This window comes from Bubalus kerabau, chromosome 6 (genome assembly GCF_029407905.1).
Source record: "Bubalus kerabau isolate K-KA32 ecotype Philippines breed swamp buffalo chromosome 6, PCC_UOA_SB_1v2, whole genome shotgun sequence".
NCBI classification, from domain to species: Eukaryota; Metazoa; Chordata; class Mammalia; order Artiodactyla; family Bovidae; genus Bubalus; species Bubalus kerabau.
Window position 1 is genome coordinate 65,096,327 of NC_073629.1, and position 20,688 is coordinate 65,117,014.

Here is a 20,688-nt window from a genome sequence, read left to right on the forward strand (position 1 = left end):
CAGGAAGACTTTTTAAACTAGCTGATATTATTAAGAGAACTGGTTTTGGGAGACATCCTTCCGTTCTTCGAATTACAAACCCCTCAACCCAATGGGTCAAACTATGTTCATTTATGACTTTGCTAGAGCTCCTAAAATAATTTTATTTTATAAATCATTCAATAAATTGATGTAGACATAACTATCATTTCACATATTAGAAAAGCAATGTGCTTCAAAAGAAATGTGGCATACTGAAAAATGTTAAAAGAGTACTTTGTTGTTAAATTATCTAGAAGAGATAGTTTAAAGAAGTTCATTTTTTTTAATACATAGTAGATAAAGGTAAAGAATAAGTAGATGGATGTATATTAGTAGAACAAATCTAATGCAATTAAATACACTAAATAAAATAGTACCCTTTTTGAAATTATTGCTTTCTACATATTATTATGACTTTTATTTAAGCTGATATCCTGGTCAAGAGCAGTGAGATTTATGCTCTAGCTTTACAATTGCTATGTGAAAATACAGAATTCTTCATAAATTTGAACATTATTTTTGTGCAGGGACAATGCTAATTTTCTCTGTATTGTTCCAATTGTAGCATAAGTGTTGCTGAAGTGAGCACTAAAGTATATCAATTGCCCAAATCTAAAAAATTGTGTCAGTGGCTCAAGCAATTTTAGAAATTGATCTAAAATGAACGTGAAATATTGACCTAGTAGGACATTAGGTACATTGGTCGTATGAGAACACTTGGCCTTACCTGGTGGTGCTAGTATTAAAGAACACATCTTCCAATGAAGAAGACATAAGAGTCATGGGTTCAATTCCTCAGTCAGGAAGATCCCCTGGAGGAGGGCATGGCAACCACCTTCAGTATTCATGCCTGGAGAATCCCATGACAGAGGAGCCTGGCAGGCTATGGTCCATGTGGTCACAAAGAGTCAGACATGACTGAAGCCACTTAGCACATGCATATATGGGAGAACTACATTTCTGATAGGACACTAGAGAGGAGTTAATAGCTTATATTTTCATAATAAGAAAGAACTATGAAAAAAAATGCATCTATATCTTAGAAGAAAATTTTAACAGACCTACATTTAATATTTCTAGAATTAACACCAAAAAAAGATGTCCTATTCATCAGAGGGGACTGGAATGAAAAGTAGGAAGTCAAGAGATACCTGGAGTAACAGGAAGTTTGGCCTTGGATTATAAAATAAAGCAAAGCAAAGGATAAAATAATGTTGCCAAGAGAATGCACTGGTCATAGCAAACACCCTCTTCCAGCAACACAAGCGATGACTCTACACATGGACATCACCTAATTGTCAATAATGAATTCAGACTAATTATATTCTTTGCAACAAAGAAGGCAAAGCTCTATACAGTCAGCAAAAACAGACCTGGAGATGACTGTGGCTCAGATCATGAACTCCTTATTTCTAACTTCAGACTTAAATTGAAGAAAGTAGGGAAAACCACTAGACAATTCAGTTATGACCTAAATCAAATCCCTATGATTATACAATGGAAGTGACAAAAAGAATCAAGGATTACATCTGATAGAGTGCCTGAAGAACTATGGACAGAGGTTTATAACATTGTACAGGAGGTGGTAATCAAAACCATCCCCAAGAAGAAATGCAAAAAATAAAAATGGTTGTTTGAGGAGGTCTTGGAAATAGCTGAGAAAAAGAAGAGAAGCAAAAGGCAAAGGAGAAAAGGAAAAATATATTCATCTGAATGCAGAATTCCAAAGAACAGCAAGAAGAGACAAGAAAGCCTTTCTAACTGATCGATGCAAAGCAGTAGAGGAAAACAATAGAAAGAGAAAGACTAGAGATTTTGATACCAAGGGAACATTTCATGCAAAGATGGGCACAATAAAGACCAGAAACAATATGGACCTAACAGTAGCAGAATATATTAAGAAGAGGTGGCAAGAATACACAGAAGAGCTATACAAAAAAGATCTTCATGACCCAGATAATCACAATGGTGTGATCACTCACCTGGAGCCAGACATCCTGGAATGCAAAGTAAAGTGAGCCTTAGGAAGAAGCACTATGAACAGAGCTAGTGGAGGCGATGGAATTGCAGTTGAGCTATTTCAAATCCTAAAAGATGATGCTATGAAAGTGCTGCACTCAATATGCCAGCAAATTTGGAAAACTCAGCAGTGGTCAGGGCCACAGGAATGGAAAAGATCAGTTTTCATTCCCATCCCAAAGAAAGACAATGCCAAATAATGTTCAGACTATCACACAAAAAACTCATTTCACACACTAGCAAAGTAATACACAAAATTCTCAAAGCAAGGCTTTAATAGTACATAAACTGAGAACTTCCAGATGTTTAAGCTGGATTTAGAAAAGGCAAAGGAGCCAGAGATCAAATTGAAAGCATCCATTGGATCATAGGAAAAACAAGAGAATTCCAGAAAAACATCTACTTCTGCTTCATCGACTACGCTAAAGCCTTTGACTGTGTGTATCATAATAAGCTGCGGAAAATTCTTAAAGAGATGGGACCACTTTACCTGCCTCCTGAGAAATCTGTATGAAGGTTAAGAAACAACATTATACGTCTTTTAGTATTGCAATATTTTTTTCTTATGGATAACAGGTAATGAAAAAAGATTGAGAAACATTGCAATAGAGTTTTTAACTTTAAATTAATATTTAAAAGCAAAATATTTTGCTATAAGGAATTAAACACATATATATTAAGATTTTCTTTTGGGTAGTTGCCATGAAATATCTAAGATATTTCTTTAAATAAACTAATTTTAATCTGCTCTGTGCCAAAAAAAAATAAATAAAATTGAAAACATTAGAAAACATTGCTGTGAAATGTTGTATCCAGATGATAATAGATATAGATTGAAAAATGGGCTTCCCGGGTGTCTCAGATGGTAAAGCATCTGCCTGAAATACAGGAGACCCAGGCTCAACCCCTGGATTGGGAAGATACCTTGCAGAAAAGAATGGCAACACACCCCAGTATTCTTGCCTGGAGAATTCCATGGACAGAGGAGCCTGGCGAGCTACAGTCCATGGGTTTGAAAAGAGTTGGGCATGAATATGCAACTAATACGCACACAGATAGACAGATAGATGATTGATAGATTATAGATACGTAATTGTTTGAATTTGGCAACAAGAAGTTCAGAATCTGAGCCATAGACAGCTCCTGGTCTTGTTTTTGCTGACTGTATAGAGCTTTTCATCTTTGGCTGCAAAGAATATAATCAATCTGATTTCGGTGTTGATCATCTGGTGATGTCCATGTATAGAGTCTTCTCTTGTGTTGTTGGAAGAAGGTGTTTGCTATGACCTGTGCATTTTCTTGGCAAAACTCTATTAGCGCTTGCCCTTCTTCATTCCCTATTCCAAAGCCAAATTTGCCTGTTACTCCAGGTGTTTCTTGACTTCCTACTTTAGCATTCCAGTCCCCTAAAATGAAAAAGACATCTTTTTTGGGTGTTAGTTCTAAAAGGTCTTGTAGGTCTTCATAGAACCGTTCAGCTTCTTCAGCATTACTGGTTGGGGCATAGACTTGGATTACTGTGATATTGAATGGTTTGCCTTGGAAACACAGATCATTCTGTCGTTTTTGAGATTTCATCCAAGTACTGCATTTCTGAATCTTTTGTTGACCATGATGGCTACTCCATTTCTTCTAAAGGATTCCTGCCCACAGTAGTAGATATAATGGTCATCTGAGTTAAATTCACCCATTCCAGTCCATTTTAGTTCGCTGATTCCTAGAATGTTGATGTTCAATCTGGCCATCTCCTGTTTGACCACTTCCAATTTGCTTGATTCATGGACCTAACATCCCAGGTTCCTATGCAATATTGCTCTTTACAGCATCGGACCTTGCTTCTATCACCAGTCACATCCACAACTGGGTATTGTTTTTGCTTTGGCTCCATCCCTTCATTCTTTCTGGAGTTATTTCTCCACTGATCTCAAGTAGCATATTGGGCACCTACCGACCTGGGGAGTTCCTCTTCAGTATCCTATTATTTTGCCTTTTCATACTGTTCATGGGATTCTCAAGGCAAGAATACTGAAGTGCTTTGCCATTCCCTTCTCCAGTGGACCATATTCTGTCAGACCTTTCCACCATGACCCGCCCATCTTGGTAGCCCCTTATTGCCAAATTCAGCCTTAAATTGAAGAAAGTAGGGAAAAGCACTAGACCATTCAGGTATGACCTAAATAAAATCCCTTATTATTATACAGTGGAAGTGATAAATAGATTTAAGGGACTAGATCTGATAGATAGAGTGCCTGATGAACTGTGGACAGAGGTTCATGGCATTGTACAGGAGACAGGGATCAAGACCATCCCCATGGAAAAGAAATTCAAAAGAGCAAAATGGCTGTCCGGGGAGGAATTACAAATAGCTGTGAAAAGAAGAGAAGTGAAAAGAAAAGGAGAAAAGGAAAGATATAAGCATCTGAATGTGGAGTTACAAAGAATAACAAGAAGAGATAAGAAGGCCTTCTTCAGCGATCAATGCAAAGAAATAGAGGAAAACAACAGAATGGGAAAGACTAGAAATCTCTTCAAGAAAATTAGAGGTACCAAGGGAATATTTCATGCAAAGATGGGCTAGATAAAGGACAGAAATGGTATGGACCTAACAGAAGCAGAAGATAAAGAAGAGGTGGCAAGAATACACAAAAGAACTGTACAAGAAAGATCTTCACGAACAAGATAATCACAATGGTGTGATCACTCACCTACAGCCAGACATCCTGTAATGTGAAGTCAAGTGGACCTTAGAAAGCATCACTAGGAACAAAGCTGGTGGAGGTGACGGAATTCCAGTTGAGCTATTTCAAATCCTGAAAGATGATGCTGTGAAAGTGCTGCACTCAATATGCCAGCACATTTGGAAAACTCAACAGTGGTCACAGGACTGGAAAAGGTCGGTTTTCATTCCAATCCCAAAGAAAAGCAATGCCAAAGAATGCTCAAACTACCACACAATTGCACTCATCTCACACTCTAGTAAAGTACTGCTCAAAATTCTCCAAGCCAGGCTTCAGCAATATGTGAACTGTGAACTTCCTGATGTTCAAGCTGGTTTTAGAAAAGGCAGAGGAACCAGAGATCAAATTGCCAACATCTGCTGGATCATGGAAAAAGCAAGAGAGTTCCAGAAAAACATCTATTTCTGCTTTATTGACTATGCCAAAGCCTTTGACTGTGTGGATCACAATAAACTGGAAAATTCTGAAAGAGATGAGAATACCAGACAGCTTGACCCACCTTTTGAGAAACCTATATGCAGGTCAGGCAGCAACAGTTAGAACTGGACATGGAACAACAGACTGGTTCCAAATAGGAAAAGGAGTACGTCAAGGCTGTATATTGTCACCCTGCTTATTTATCTTATACGTAGAGTACATCATGAGAAATGCTGGGCTGGAAGAAGCACAAGCTGGAATCAAGATTACTGGGAGAAATATCAATAACCTCAGATATGCAAATGACACCCTTAGGGCAGAACATGAAGAGGAACTAAAAAGCCTTTTGATGAAAGTGAAAGTGGAGAGTGAAAAAGTTGGCTTAAAGCTCAACATTCAGAAGCTAAGATCATGGATGGGGAAACAGTGGAAACAGTGTCAGACTTTATTTTTCTGGGCTCCAAAATCGCTGCAGATGGTGATTGCAGCCATGAAATTAAAAGACGCTTAGTCCTTGGAAGGAAAGTTATGACCAACCTAGACAGCATATTAAAAAGCAGAGACATTACTTTGCCAACAAAGGTCCGTCTAGTCAAGGCTATGGTTTTTCTAGTAGTCATGTATGGATGTGTGAGTTAGGCTGGGAAGAAAGCTGAGCACCAAAGAATCGATGCTTTTGAACTGTGGTATTGCAGAAGACTCTTGAGAGTCCCTTGGACTACAAGGAGATCCAACCAGTCCATCCTAAAGGAGATCAGTCCTGGGTGTTGTTTGGAAGGACTGATGCTAAAGCTGAAATTCCAGTACTTTGGCCACCTCATGGGAAGTGGAAAAGAAGAAAAGACTCTGATTCTTGGAAAAGACTTTGATTCTGGGAGGGAGTAGGTCATGAGGAGAAGGGGACGACAGAGGATGAGATGGCTGGATGGCATCACAGACTCGATGGACATGATTTTGAGTGAACTCCAGGAGTGGTGATGGACAGGGAGGCCTGGCATGATGCAATTCATGGGGTTGCAAAGAATCGGACATGACTAAGCGACTGATCTGAACTGAACTGAATTTTTTGAAACATTGTTTTATTTTTCCTCACCTGATTTCAGTGTTTTTCAATATATGAATTGAAATATCCAAACATAAGATATTTAAAAATCTTGTTAATACTTTGAGCCTAGGATGGATTAAACTAAACTAATTTAATTAATTAAAAAACTAAATAAAATAAGCAACTGGATAAAAGCTATTTTTATGGCCCTTTATTTAATCCTTTCTATAAATGAAAATTTATAATGTATGATTTTTTTGTGTGTGTGAGGAATATTGTACTCCTAATATCTTTTTTCATATTTTTAACAGTGGAGTATAACTGACATCCCGTAGTTAGTTAAGTGAATCTCAGTATCATTTGTAGTGCTGGTAGAAATTAATGTCCAGAGCACACATATACACATGGAAACTCACATTCCACATCAATTTCAATAAACAGTGCATTTTTTCCTGTCCTGGTCTGGATAATTTTAGAATATAGTTTGAGGCAAATGTTAATGGTGTTGCTTGTATTATTCTACCACTCCATAGGACATTCTATATTCCAGTGAATAACTCATCATAAGTTCACTGCCAAGTCAATTCCCAAAAGTTTTGCCTACAAAGTTCAACATTATAGTGCAAACAAATCAATCTTTTGATTTTTCAGCCCTACTCCCATGAGAGGGCAGTGAGGCAATATGTTAGAAAATGAAATTGTGAAATAAAGACTAATATCATAAGGGAAATTAACATCATATTTATTTTGTATCTCTTCTTAGTCTTGGTAATAATATTCTTCAATCAAACTATTTCCTTGGGTTATATATACAAAAAAAGTGTCCATCTTATTCAGGCATTCAATAGCTTCAAAAATATTCACCTATGTCCTGAAAGTTATGTGTAATGTAAAAAAACTAGCCATTCAGAATCATGTGCTAATACTAAGGTGTATATGGCAATTAAAACTCATGACCTGAAAAAAGTGTAAACAGTCCTGTGATTAAAGCATCTGAAAGGTAAATATGAAGTGAAAGTAAATAAATTGCCCTGTCCACAATTAGCTAGACTTCAGAAAGCAGCATGCCCTTTTCAGTCAATGTCTTGTTGATAGTTGCAATAAATAGTCTTATATTCTAAATGCTTGAGGGCAAATAAGGTTGGTCCTTATGCACCCCTAATTTTCCAGTCATTTTGTATAATATTGCACACTGAAACAAAATCATTCTCTTAATAACCCTCTCTTTTTAAGGTGGCCTTTCCATCAGTGCATAACTGAGAACTGGCTCCTTGGGTCCAGGAAAGGAAGAAAGACAGAAAGCTTAATGAATTGGTAAATGCTTTTTAAGAAAAGTGCAGAAAAGTTCTGAGTAAATAATGCATGCTTTCCTTATGAATTTTACCTTTAACTATAATTCGTAAATGAAGACCTGATTATAGCTCTAGCTCAACCTTATGTTCTATGCATAGCTAGGAAACTGTTTTAATTCTCTCTGGAATTCAAGTTTTTATATGTAGCCTCTCTTTGAATGAGTGACTACTATAATATCATATATCTGGAGCAGGCTGTCTTGTAAATTCCACAGAAAAATATAAGCAGCTAAATTTTTGCTTTGAAATCACTTTAGGGGTATAAGCTCTTCAAAGATACCTGCTTGCTTTCAACATCTTTTTCCTCTCTACATGTAATCAAATGCCTTAGAATAAGCTCTTCACCAAACGGGCGGCATCCAGGAACTTGCTGTGCTTCTAATAATTACTCACCTTGCTGCTGTTCAGCTTCAGAAGAGAAAACTGCTGTGGAAAAATAGCTCTGGTAGTCTGGCATAGATAATAAAATACACTTTTATGACAGTAGTCTCCCTTCATTGTGAATTTTCAGTTGGCTTCTATGAAGCTTACCATAAAAAATAAAATGAAGACCTTACGTATGTAATGCATTTTTCTTAAGAATTGTTAATATGGAGATCAATAGTATTCTGGTCTAGTGTATGAGTTGTCTGGGGTACCACAGGCCTAAACAGATTCAAGTTGGCACTAGTACAAGATAGGACAGCTGTTCCCATTTCTTCCCCTGAAGGGGTCCCATGCATTTCCTGGAAAAGAAAGGGAACTTGGCCTGCAGGAAAAAAAGGGCTTATGCTGATTATAATGCCAAAATAACCAGATAATTATGTCAAAAGCAAAATCAGTTCACACAAAAAAATTGGCATCACAAAATGAAATAATATTCTTTAAATGGCACTGATTGTAACACAAGTCTGCAAATGAATCAATAATGATGAATGCAAGATACATTATGATTCTTCACATTTTATCATACTATTCTGATATCTGTCGATTGTGAAGATGCTTGAAAATATGTTTCTTTTTCTCATCTCACTGTATTCTTTGGGGCTTGATACAAAATTAACCAATTCACTGGCTTATTCAGTAATTAATGGTTTCAGTTCAGTTTAGTTCAGTCGCCCAGTTGTGCCCGATTCTTTGCAACCCATGAATTGCAGCATGTCAGGCCTCCCTGTCCATCACCAACTCCCAGAGTTTACCCAAACTCATGTCCATCGAGTCAGTGATGCCATCCAGCCATCTCATCCTCTGTCATCCCCTTCTCCTCCTGCCCCCAATCCCTCCCAGCATCAGGGTCTTTTGCAATGAGTCAACACTTCGCATGAGGTGGGCAAAGTATTGGAGCTTCAGCTTCAGCATCAGTCCTTTCAATGAACACCCAAGACTGATCTCCTTTAGGATGGACTGGTTGGATCTCCTTGCAGTCCAAGGGACTCTCAAGAGTCTTCTCCAACACCACAGTTCAAAGGCATCAATTCTTCGGTGCTCTGCTTTCTTCACAGTCCAAATCTCACATCCATACATGACCACAGGAAAAACCATAGCCTTGACTAGATGGACCTTTGTTGGCGAAGTAATGTCTCTCCTCTTTAATATGCTATCTAGGTTGGTCATAACTTTCCTTCCAAGGAGTAAGCGTCTTTTAATTTCATGGGTGCAATCACCCTGCAGTGATTTTGGAGTCCAAAAAAATAAAGTCTGACACTGTTTCCACTGTTTCCCCATCTATTTACCACGAAGTGATGGGACCAGATACCATGATCTTCGTTTTCTGAATGTTGAGCTTTAAGTCAACTTTTTCACTCTCCTCTTTCACTTTCATCAAGAGGCTTTTTAGTTCCTCTTCACTTTCTGCCATAAGGGTGGTGTCATCTGCATATCTGAGGTTATTGATATTTCTCCTGGCAAACTTGATTCCAGCTTGTGCTTCTTCCAGCCCAGCATTTCTCATGATGTACTCTACATATAAGTTAAATAAGCAGGGTGACAACATACAGCCTTGATGTACTCCTTTTCCTATTTGGAACCAGTCTGTTGTTCCATGTCCAGTTCTAACTGTTGCTTCCTGACCTGCATATAAGTTTCTCAAGAGGTAGGTAAGGTGCTTACTGTATGCCAGACCCTTGATAAAAGTGAAGAACTTATAGATGAAAAAGATTGACTCCTGACTTGAATGACTCTTCCAATCAAAACTCTCACAGGATGTTTAATGGAATTATCATGTCGTATAAATATAACTTTCAATAAAAATAATTCAAATTGTCTATTAACAAACTTTCTCTATTTACAATGGCCAACAAGAAATCCACAATGAAGGTCAGACCTCTTCTGTGGTGTGTGGACTGTTACTCGCTGTCATTTCTAAATTTAATATGTATATGACAAATACTTTTTTTATGTTGTAACTTCATCTAAACCAGACAGAACTATCTGAAAAAATTAGAGTAAAGTAATAAATTAAACTCAGTAGAAAGTCATCAACATTCTGGTTGACAATGATTTAGTATCATTTTGTTGATATAAAATAAGATAAATTATAAAGAGAAAACAAGCAAAACTATGTGAGTGAGTTTTGCATAAGGAAAGTTATGACCAACCTAGATAGCATATTAAAGAGGAGAGACATTATTTTGCCAACAAAGGTCCATCTAGTCAAGGCTATGGTTTTTCCAGTGGTCATGTATGGATGTGAGAGTTGGGCTGTGAAGAAAGCAGAGCACCAAAGAATTGATGCTTTTGAACTGTGGTGTTGGAGAAGACTCTTGAGAGTCCCTTGGACTTCCAGGAGATCCAACCAGTCCATCCTAAAGGAGATCAGTCCTGGGTGTTCATTGAAAGGACTGATGCTGAACTAATGTGTCATTTAATAACTACACACATATTAAAACTAAAAAAGATATTAGGAAAAGAAGAACTGTGAGATAGGCAGAATAATGCTTTCTACTATTAAAGATGTCTATCTCCCAATACCTAAAAACTATTGATATACTAGGTTATATGGCAAAGAGGAATTAAGGTCACATGTGTAATTAAGTTTGCCAAACAACTGACTTTAAAATAGGGATATTACTGTGGATTATATGGGTGAGATCAAAGTAATCACAAAGATCCTTAAAAGTGGAAGAGGGAGGAAGAAGAACTAACTTATGAACTTAAAAATAAATAAATCAATAAGGCCATTATAAATAGCTGATACTATCCTTTCATTCCTACACTAAACCACTGTGTTATTGTTCAGTTGATAAGCTGTGTCTGACTTTGCAACCTTATAGACTGTAGCGCATCAGGTTCCTGTGTCCTCCACTACCTCCCAGAGTTTATTTAAATTCATGTCCACTGAATCAGTAATGCTATCGTATCAATATGCCTTGTCTCCCCCTTATCTTTTTGCATTCAATCTTTGCCAGCATCTGGGTCTTTTCCAATAAGTTGGCTCTTCATGTCAGGTGGCCAAAGTATTGGAGCTTCAGCATCACTCCTTCCAAAGAATATTCAGGGTTGATTTCCTTTAGGATTGACTCATTTGATCTCCTTGCTGTCCAAGGGACTCTCAAGAGTCTTCTACAACACCACAGTTGTAAAGCATCAGTTCGTTGGCACTCAGCCTTCTTTTGATCCAACTGTTATAAATACACATAAAATATTTCAAAATAGCAAAAATGTAGATGGTAGGTCCAAAAAATCCAATACAGATTATAAAATAAAATATTAAAAATACTCATTAAGCTAAAACAAAGCAGGATGTGACATCAGAAGGAAGAGTTTAATCAGTTCAGTTCAGTCTCTCAGTCATGTCTTACTCTTTGAGACCCCATGGACTGCAACACACCAAACTTACCTGTTCAACACCAACTCCCAGAGCTTGTTCAAACTCATGTCCATTGAGTCCGTGATGCCATCCAACCATTTAATCCTCAGTCATCCCCTTCACCTCCTACCTTCAGTCTTTCCCAGCATCAGGGTATTTTCTAATGTGTCGATTCTTTGCATCAGGTGGCCAAAGTGTTAGAGCATCAGCATCAGTCCTTCCAATGAATATTCAGAACCAATTTCCTTTAGGATAGACTGGTATGATATCTTTGTAGTCCAAGGGACTCTCAAGAGTCTTCTCCACCACCATAATTCTAAAGCATCAATTCTTCAGCACTCAACTTTCCTTATGGTCCAACTCTCACATCCATACATGATCACTGGAAAAACCATAGCTTTAACTATACGGACCTTTGTCATTAGTGTCTTTGCTTTTGAATATGCTGTCCTGGTTTGTCATAGCTTTTCTTTCAAGGAGTAGGCATCTTTTAATTTCATGGCTGCAGTCAACATCTGCAGTGATTTTGGTGCCCAAGAAAGTAAAGTCTGTCACTGTTTCCATTGTTTCCCCATCTATTTGCATGAAGGAATAGGACCGGATGCCATGATCTTAGTTTTTTGAATTTTGAGTTTTAAGCCAAGATTTTCACTCTCCACTTTCACTTTCATCAAGAGGCTTTTAAGTTCCTCTTCACTTTCTGCCATAAAGGTGGTGTCATCTGCATATCTGAGATTATTGATATTTGTCCCAGCAATCTTGATTCCAGCTTGTGACTTATCCAGGCCATCATTTCACATGAGGTACTCTGCATGGAAGTTAAATAAGCAAGGTGACAGTATAGAGCCTTGATGTACTCCTATCCCAATTTGAGAAATTGTTTGGTAGGTTGGTAGGTGCCCAATATGGTACTGAAGAAGAGTAGAGTAATAGCTACAGAAAGAAAGTGTGAGCCAAAGCAAAAAGAACAACCAGTTGTGGATGTGACTGGTGATGAAAGTAGAGTCTGATGCTGTAAAGAACAATATCGCATAGGAACACGGAATATTAAGTTCGTGAATCAAGGTAAATTAGAAGTGGTCAAACAGGAGATGGTAAGAGTAAACATCGAAATTTTAATAAACAGTGAACTAAAATGGATGGGAATGGGTGAATTTAATTCAGAGGAATATTACATCTACTACTGTGGGCAAGAATTCCTTAGAAGATTGGAATAAGAACACCTAAAAAATCACTTTAAAAAAAAAAAGAAACCATTTTTTTTTTCAGAATTTTGAAAATTAATCAAGGATTGGACAAAACCTGAAAAACATTTATTTAAGAAAAATAGGTTACTCTTGGAAATAATAATGAACTTCATGGATTTCTAACATTTTACTCAAAGATAGGCATAATAAAGAACAGAAATGATATGGACCTAACAGAAGCAGAGGATATTAAGAAGAGGTGGCAATAATACACAGAAGAACTATACAAAAAAATCTTCACGGCCCAGATAATCATGATGGTGTGATCACTAACCTAGAGCCAAACATCCTAGAATGCGAAGTTAAGTTTAGGAAGCATCACTACAATCACAGCTAGTGGAGGTGATAGAATTCCAGTTGAGCTATTTCAAACCATAAAAGATGATGCTATGAAAGTGCTGCACTCAATATGCCAGCAAATTTGGAAACCTCAGCAGTGGCCACAAGACTGGAAAAGGTCAGTTTTAATTCCAATCCCAAAGAAAGGCAATGCCAAAGAATGCTCAAACTACCACACAATGGCACTCATCTCACACTCTAGTAAAGTACTGCTCAAAATTCTTCAAGCAAGACTTCAACAGTATGTGAACTGTGAACTTCCAGATGTTTAAGCTGGTTTTAGAAAAGGCAGAGGAACCAGAGATCAAATTGTCAACATCTATTGAATCATCGAAAAAGCAAGAGAGTTCCAGGAAAACATTGATTTCTGATTTATTGACTATGCCAAAGACTTTGACTGTGTGGATCACAATAAACTGTGGAAAATTCTGAAAGAGATGGGAATACCAGGCCACCTGACTTCCTCTTGAGAAATCTGTATGCAGGTCAGCAAGCAACAGTTAAAACTAGACATGGAACAACAGACTGGTTCCAATAATAAAGGACAGAAATGATATGGACGTCAAGGATGTATATTTTCACCCTGCTTATTTAACTTATATGCAGTGTACATCATAAGAAACACTGGGCTGGAAGAAGCACAAGCTGGAATCAAGACTGCTGGAAGAAATATCAATAACCTCAGATATGGAGATGACACCATCCTTATGGCAGAAAGCAAAGAAGAACTGAAGAGCATCTTAATGAAAGTGAAAGAGCAGAGTGGAAAAGTTGGTAAAAATCCACATTCAGAAAACTAAGATCATGGCATCTGGTCCCATCACTTCATGGCAAGTAGATGGGGAAACAGTGGAAGCAGTGTCAGACTTTATTTTTGGGGGCTTCAAAATCACTGCAGATGGTGACTGCAGCCATGAAATTAAAGGACGCTTACTCCTTGGAAGAAAAGTTATGACCAACCTAGACAGCATATTAAAAAGCTGTCATTACTTTACCAGAAAGAGACATTACTTTACCAACAAATGTCTGTCTAGTCAAAGCTCTGATTTTTCCAGTAGTCATGTATGGATGTGAGAGTTGGAGTATAAAGAAAGCTGAGCACCGAAGAATTGATGCTTTTGAACTGTGGTGTTGGATAAGACTCTTGAGAGTCCCTTAGACAGCAAGGAGATCCAACCAGTTCATCCTAAAGGAAATCAATCCTGAATATTCATTGGAAAGACTGATGCTGAAGCTGAAACTCCAATACTTTGGCCACCTGATGCGAAGTACTGACTTATTTGAAAAGACCCTGATGCTGGGAAAGATTGAAGGCAGGAGAAGGGGATGACAGAGGATGAGACGGTTGGGTGGCACCACTGACTCAATGGAGATGAGATTGAGCAAACTCTGGGAGGTGATGATGGACAGGGAGGCCTGACGTGCTGCGGTCCATGGGGTTGCAAAGAGTCAGACAACTGAGCGACTGAACTGACAACTGACTGATTGACTGAACTGACTGACTATCTGACTGACTTGAGAACACCTGAAAAGCATTTATTTAAGAAAAACAGGTTACTCTTCAAAGTAATAATGAACTTCATGGCATTCTGATTTTCTCTGTTTTTTCCATTTACACAATTCTGTATTAGCCTTGCATTAAAATGTAGATTTTTTTTTTTTAATCCATGTAGAGTAAGACCAACAGATCAGGAGATGATTGCCAATTGAAAATACAACTTGTTACTATCAGTTCTTTGAGGAAGAGTGGTGTCATGCCCTGCAGGAACATATGGGGAAGCATCAGGGTCAATTCAGAGAGAAAGAGAATGAGTCAAAAGGTGGACAAAAACTCTTGTGGTTTCTGTCATAAAGAATGCTTAGGGTAGTGTGAACAGACCCAGGTCTGGCCAGTAAAGAGATGTGTTTAGTTTTCTGGTGCCTATCCCTTGGTTGATTAGGATTGATACCTGTACATTTCACAATCAAGCTGTGGAGAGGCAAAAAGACCATACAAAAAGCTTCAAGAGAGAAGTGACTTATTACATGCAAGAGATCCTCATTTAACAGCTCAATTAATATCTTCAATTAACATTTAAATAAGAAAGATTAACAGCTGCTTTTTCATGAGAAAAACCCAGGAAGCCAGGAAATAGATGACATATTTAAGGATTTTAATAAAAACTATCAACCAAGAAACCAGCATGATTATACTAACCAGGTTGAAATAGCTAACATCATGACATTGCTAGTAGAATCAAGTGGAATCTTGTTTATTAACTTTTACACAAATCAGTTTTTATGTGCATGAATATAGCACATGTAGGAAGATAAAAATTTCTGTCCTTAAAGATCTTATTCTCTATCTGGAAAACAGATACTAAACAACAATGATTTAATCATAAATACATATTTATATATGTGTGTGTGTTTGAGAGGAGAGAGGATTGACTGCCTATGTGGAAAAAAAAAACCCTAATGTTAGGAAAGATTGAGGGCAAAAGGAGAAAGGGGTAGCAAAGGATGAGATGGTTAGATAGTATTACCTATTCAATAGACATGAATTTTAATAAACTCCAGGCGATAGTGAAGGACAGGGAGGCCTGGTGGGCTGCAGTCCATAGGGTCTCAAAGAGTCAGACACGACTTAGCAACTGAGCAAGAATAGCAACAATGTATATCAGAGTCACTAATATGGTCTGGATTGATCTATAAAGGCTTCCTTAAGGATGGAGGTTCATGACAATGTACAGGAGAAAGGGATCAAGACCATCCCCGTGGAATAGAAATGCAAAAAAGCAAAATGGTTGTCTGAGGAGGCCTTACAAATAGCTATGAAAAGAAGAAAAGTGAAAAGCAAAGGAGAAAAGGAAAGATATAAACATCTGAATGCAGAGTTCCAAAGAATAGCAAGAAGAAATAAGAAAGCCTTCCTCAGCGACCAATGCAAAGAAATAGAGGAAAACAACAGAATGGGAAAGACTAGAGATCTCTTCAAGAAAATTAGAGACACCAAGGGAACATTTCATGCCAAGATGGGCTTGATAAAGGACAGAAATGGTATGGACCTAACATAACCAGTAAATATTAAGAAGAGGTGACAGGAATACACAGAAGAACTATATAAAAAAGATCTTCATGACCAAGATAATCACGATGGTGTGATCACTCACTTAGAGCCAGACATCCTGGAATGTGAAGTCAAGTGGGCCTTAGAAAGCATCACTATGAACAAAGCTAGTGGAGGTGATGGAATTCCAGTTGAGCTATTTCAAATCCTGAAAGATGATGCTGTGAAAGTACTGCACTCAATATGCCAGCAAATTTGGAAAACTCAGCAGTGGCCACAGGACTGGAAAAGGTCATTTTTCATTCTAATCCCAAAGAAAGGCAATGCCAAAGAATGCTCAAACTACCACACAATTGCACTCATCTCACATGCTAGTAAAGTAATGCTCAAAATTCTCCAAGCCAGGCTTCAGCAATACTTGAACCATGAACTTCCTGATGTTCAAGCTGGTTTTAGAAAAGGCAGAGGAACCAGAGATCAAATTGCCAACATCTGCTGGATCATTCAAAAAGCAAGAGAGTTCCAGAAAAACATCTATTTCTGCTTTATTGACTATGCCAAAGCCTTTGACTGTGTGGATCACAATAAACTATGGAAAATTCTGAAAGAGATGGGAATACCAGACCACCTGACCTTCCTCTTGAGAAACCTGTATGCAGGTCAAGAAGCAACAGTTAGAACTGGACATGGAACAACAGTGGTTCCAAATAGGAAAAGGAGTACGTCAAGGCTGTATGTTGTCACCCTGCTTATTTAACTTATATGCAGAGTACATCATGAGAAATGCTGGGCTGGAAGAGGCACAAGCTGGAATCAAGATTGCCTGGAGAAATATCAATAACCTCAGATATACAAATGACACCACTCTTTGTGCAGAAAGTGAAGAGGAACTAAAAAGCCTCTTGATGAAAGTGAAAGTGGAGAGTGAAAAAGTTGGCTTAAAGCTCAACATTCAGAAAACGAAGATCATGGCATCTGGTCCCATCACTTCATGGCAAATAGATGGGGAAACAGTAGAAACAGTGTCAGACTTTATTTTTTGGGCTCCAAAATCACTGCAGATGGTGACTGCAGCCATGAAATTAAAAGACACTTACTCCTTGAAAGGAAAGTTATGACCAACCTAGATAGCATATTGAAAAGCAGAGACATTACTTTGCCAACAAAGGTCCATCTAGTCAAGGCTATGGTTTTTCCTGTGGTCATGTATGGATGTGAGAGTTGGACTGTGAAGAAAGCTGAGCACCGAAGAATTGGATGCTTTTGAACTGTGGTGTTGGAGAAGGCTCTTGAGAGTCCCTTGGACTGCAAGGAGATCCAACCAGTCCATTCTGAAGGAGATCAGCCCTGGGATTTCTTTGAAAGGAATGATGCTAAAGCTGAAACTCCAGTACTTTGGCCACCTCATGCAAAGAGTTGACTCATTGGAAAAGACCCTGATGCTGGGAGGGATTGGGGGCAGGAGGAGAAGGGGACAACAGAGGATGAGATGGCTGGATGGCATCACTGACTCGATGTATGTGAGTCTGAGTGAACTCCAGGAGTTGGTGATAGACAGGGAGGCCTAGCATGCTGCAATTCATGGGGTCACAAAAAGTCTGACACAACTGAGCGACTGAACTGAACTGAACTGAAAGAAATGTGTGGATAGAATTGCTAAAGGTGAATACCTCTTGTATCTTACCCTATTGTTGTTCAGTTACCCAATCATGTCTGACTCTGCAACCTCATGGACTGCAGCATGCCAGGCTTTCCTGTCCCTCATCATCTCCCAGAGTTTGTCCAGGTTCATGTCCATTGCATCAGTGTGCCATCCAGCCATCTCATTCTCTGATGCCAGCTTCTCCTTCTGCCCTCAATCTTTCCCAGCATCAGGAGTTTTCCAATAATTCAGCTCTTCTCATCAGGTGACCAAAATACTGGCGCTTCAGCTTCAACATCAATTCTTCCAAGGAGTATTCAGAGTTGATTTCCTTTAAGACTGACTGATTTGATCTCCTTCCTGTCCAAGGGACTCTCAGAAGTCTTCTCCAGCACCACAGTTTGAAGGCATAAATTCTTTGGTGCTCTACCTTCTTTATGGTCCAGCTCTCACAACCATATGTGACCACTGGGAAGACCATGGCCTTGATAATACGGACCTTTGTTGGCAGAGTGATGTCACTGCTTTTCAACACACTGTCTAGGTTTGTCCCGTATTCAGAAGTAATTTACTTATCCCTGAGTTCTAAGTACCACATCTAAGAGCATGCCTATCATGTTAATAATGTCTGACCCACAACTTGTACTTAATCAATTAGTCTTTAATTCAGCTGCCCATAATGCATGAAAAGGTTTTCATATCGTAGTACATAAGAGCCAAACCATCTATATTTCTAACTAAGAAGAAATGATTCTGAGGTTTATAATTCACACACAGCTGATAAGGCATATTTAAAGTGTCATGATAAATATATAAATACTTTTGAAATATCCAGCATGGAAAATAACCTGAACAATATCTTTATATTAATAGACTAAAACTCATTCACTCTTTCATAAAAAATGTCATTTTTGCATATTTTCTGAATTATGTATAAGCAAAGTTTTTATGGGTATGTATGTACATATATGTAAAATATATATATATACTTTTGTATGTATTTTATGTGTATGTACATATATATATTATACATATATACAGATATTCTGATAGGCAGAAAATTTTATCCATTTTTAAGGAGATTTTTGAAGACAAAGTTTTCTTTAAATGTGTTCTAAAAGTATTCCTAAGCATTTTTTATTATATTGCTTAGCTTATACAGCTCTATATTTGGACAAGTTTTTCAATGGTAATTACTATTAGAAATGGTCAAACTGTTGTATTTATAACAACACATAGATTATTGCTAATAAAATGTAACTTTGACTTTAATGAGTCTGGAAAATTTGACAAACAAGTATGCTAGACACATCTTTTGATTACTGCCTAAGACTCATTAATATGATTATTTTGTCAAACATCTTGACTGACAAGTTAAATATTACTGCCACAGTCATGTGAGTTGTAAGAATATAACAGTGAAAGGGAAAGCTTTTTCTTCTGATTCTAATTAAACAGTATATTATCTTACCTTGTTTTCAAGGTACTACATGCTTTCAAGTTCAATAAAATAAACGTGCAATTGAAAATAACATATTTCACTCCTTTTTAAGCTCTATGGGCAAAGAGCATTATTTCTTTAGGATATGCAGTAACTCTTCAGCCAGAATCACATTTTATTCAATCATATGGTCCAGGGGTCAATAGCTAAAATCTTTGCTTTATTCTTTATAATCTAATACACTTAGATTATAAGTTTATTCTTATAAATAAACACTCACTAGCCCACTATGGTATAGATGGCAGATAGTCACACAGTTCCAATAAATGAAAAAGTCAAGATTTAGCTTCTGTCTTTAGAAAAATATCTGTAAGACTGTGGTTTACAGAAATATTTCTGTAAAGTTATGGTTAATAGAAAATGTCCTATTTTTGGCCACCATATTATATTATATGTACCAAAGAATCACTCTAAAGGAATAATCAATTATTTGCGATTCATGGGGTCACAAAAAGTCAGACACAACTGAGCGACTGAACTGAACTGAACTGAATTCTTAATATACTAATAAGTAAGCCCTCTTCTTGTATTAGCTGTATATATACTAAATGATCAATCAGAGCAGCACTATGAGGTAAATACTATCCCTGTTCATAATTGAGGAATCTGAAGCATAAAAGTTTGAGTGATTTATTCAAGTTCATCCAGCAAGAAAGTGGTGGAGTCCAATTTGAACTCAAGCTTCAAATATTAATGTTATAGTTACTCAGGAATATTATGTTAATAAAGTACCATAGAAGTGCATGCTGCTACTGCTAAGTCGCTTCAGTCGTGTCCGACCCTATGCGACCCCATAGACGGCAGCCCACCAGGTTCTGCTGTCCCTGGGATTCTTGAGGCAAGAACACTGGAGTGGGTGGCCATTTCCTTCTCCGACGCATGAAAGTGAAAAGTGAAAGTGAAGTCGCTCAGTCGTATCCGACTCCTAGTGACCCCATGGACTGCAGCCTACCAGGCTCCTCCATCCACGGGATTTTCCAGGCAAGAGTATTGGAGTGGGGTGCAACTGCCTTCTCCGAGCAGCCATAATTCACAGCCCAGCTACAATATAGTCAAAAAGCATAGAACTACAATATAGTGAAAGAGCATAGAACCAGCAAACAAAGGGGTAGAAAGCCTCTGGCTCAATTTTATCATAATAAAGTCATCTTAGTCACTTTCCTCATGTATAACATAGAGATCATTTTGATGAATGAATGAGATTTTCTTTTATGTGAACAAGCTGAATACACTTTCAAGCACTTAGTAGCTGCTTAACATTGATCATTTGTGTCAATCAATAATTGATACATTTGTACCAAGAAAATTAAACTATTTGCATAGAATACTCACCTGTTTGAGCTTCCCTGGTGGCTCAGCAGTAACGAATCCACCTGCAATGCAGAGATGTGGATTCCATCCATTGATCAGGAAGATCCTCTGGAGATGGAAATGGCAACCCACTCTAGTATTCTTGCCTGGAAAACCCCATGACAGAGGTGTCTGGTGGGTTACAGTTTATGGGGTCACAAAAGTCAGACACCACTTAACA

At 37.8% G+C, this 20,688-nt stretch overlaps 1 non-coding gene across 1 annotated transcript; it reads right to left on the bottom strand.

Moving 5' to 3' along the window:
* Positions 1 to 503: 503 nt before the first annotated feature.
* On the bottom strand, positions 504 to 610 carry LOC129656660 (U6 spliceosomal RNA). The gene has a single exon (XR_008716450.1). It is a non-coding gene; the product is annotated as a U6 spliceosomal RNA (small nuclear RNA).
* Between the last annotated feature and the right edge of the window lie 20,078 nt (positions 611 to 20,688).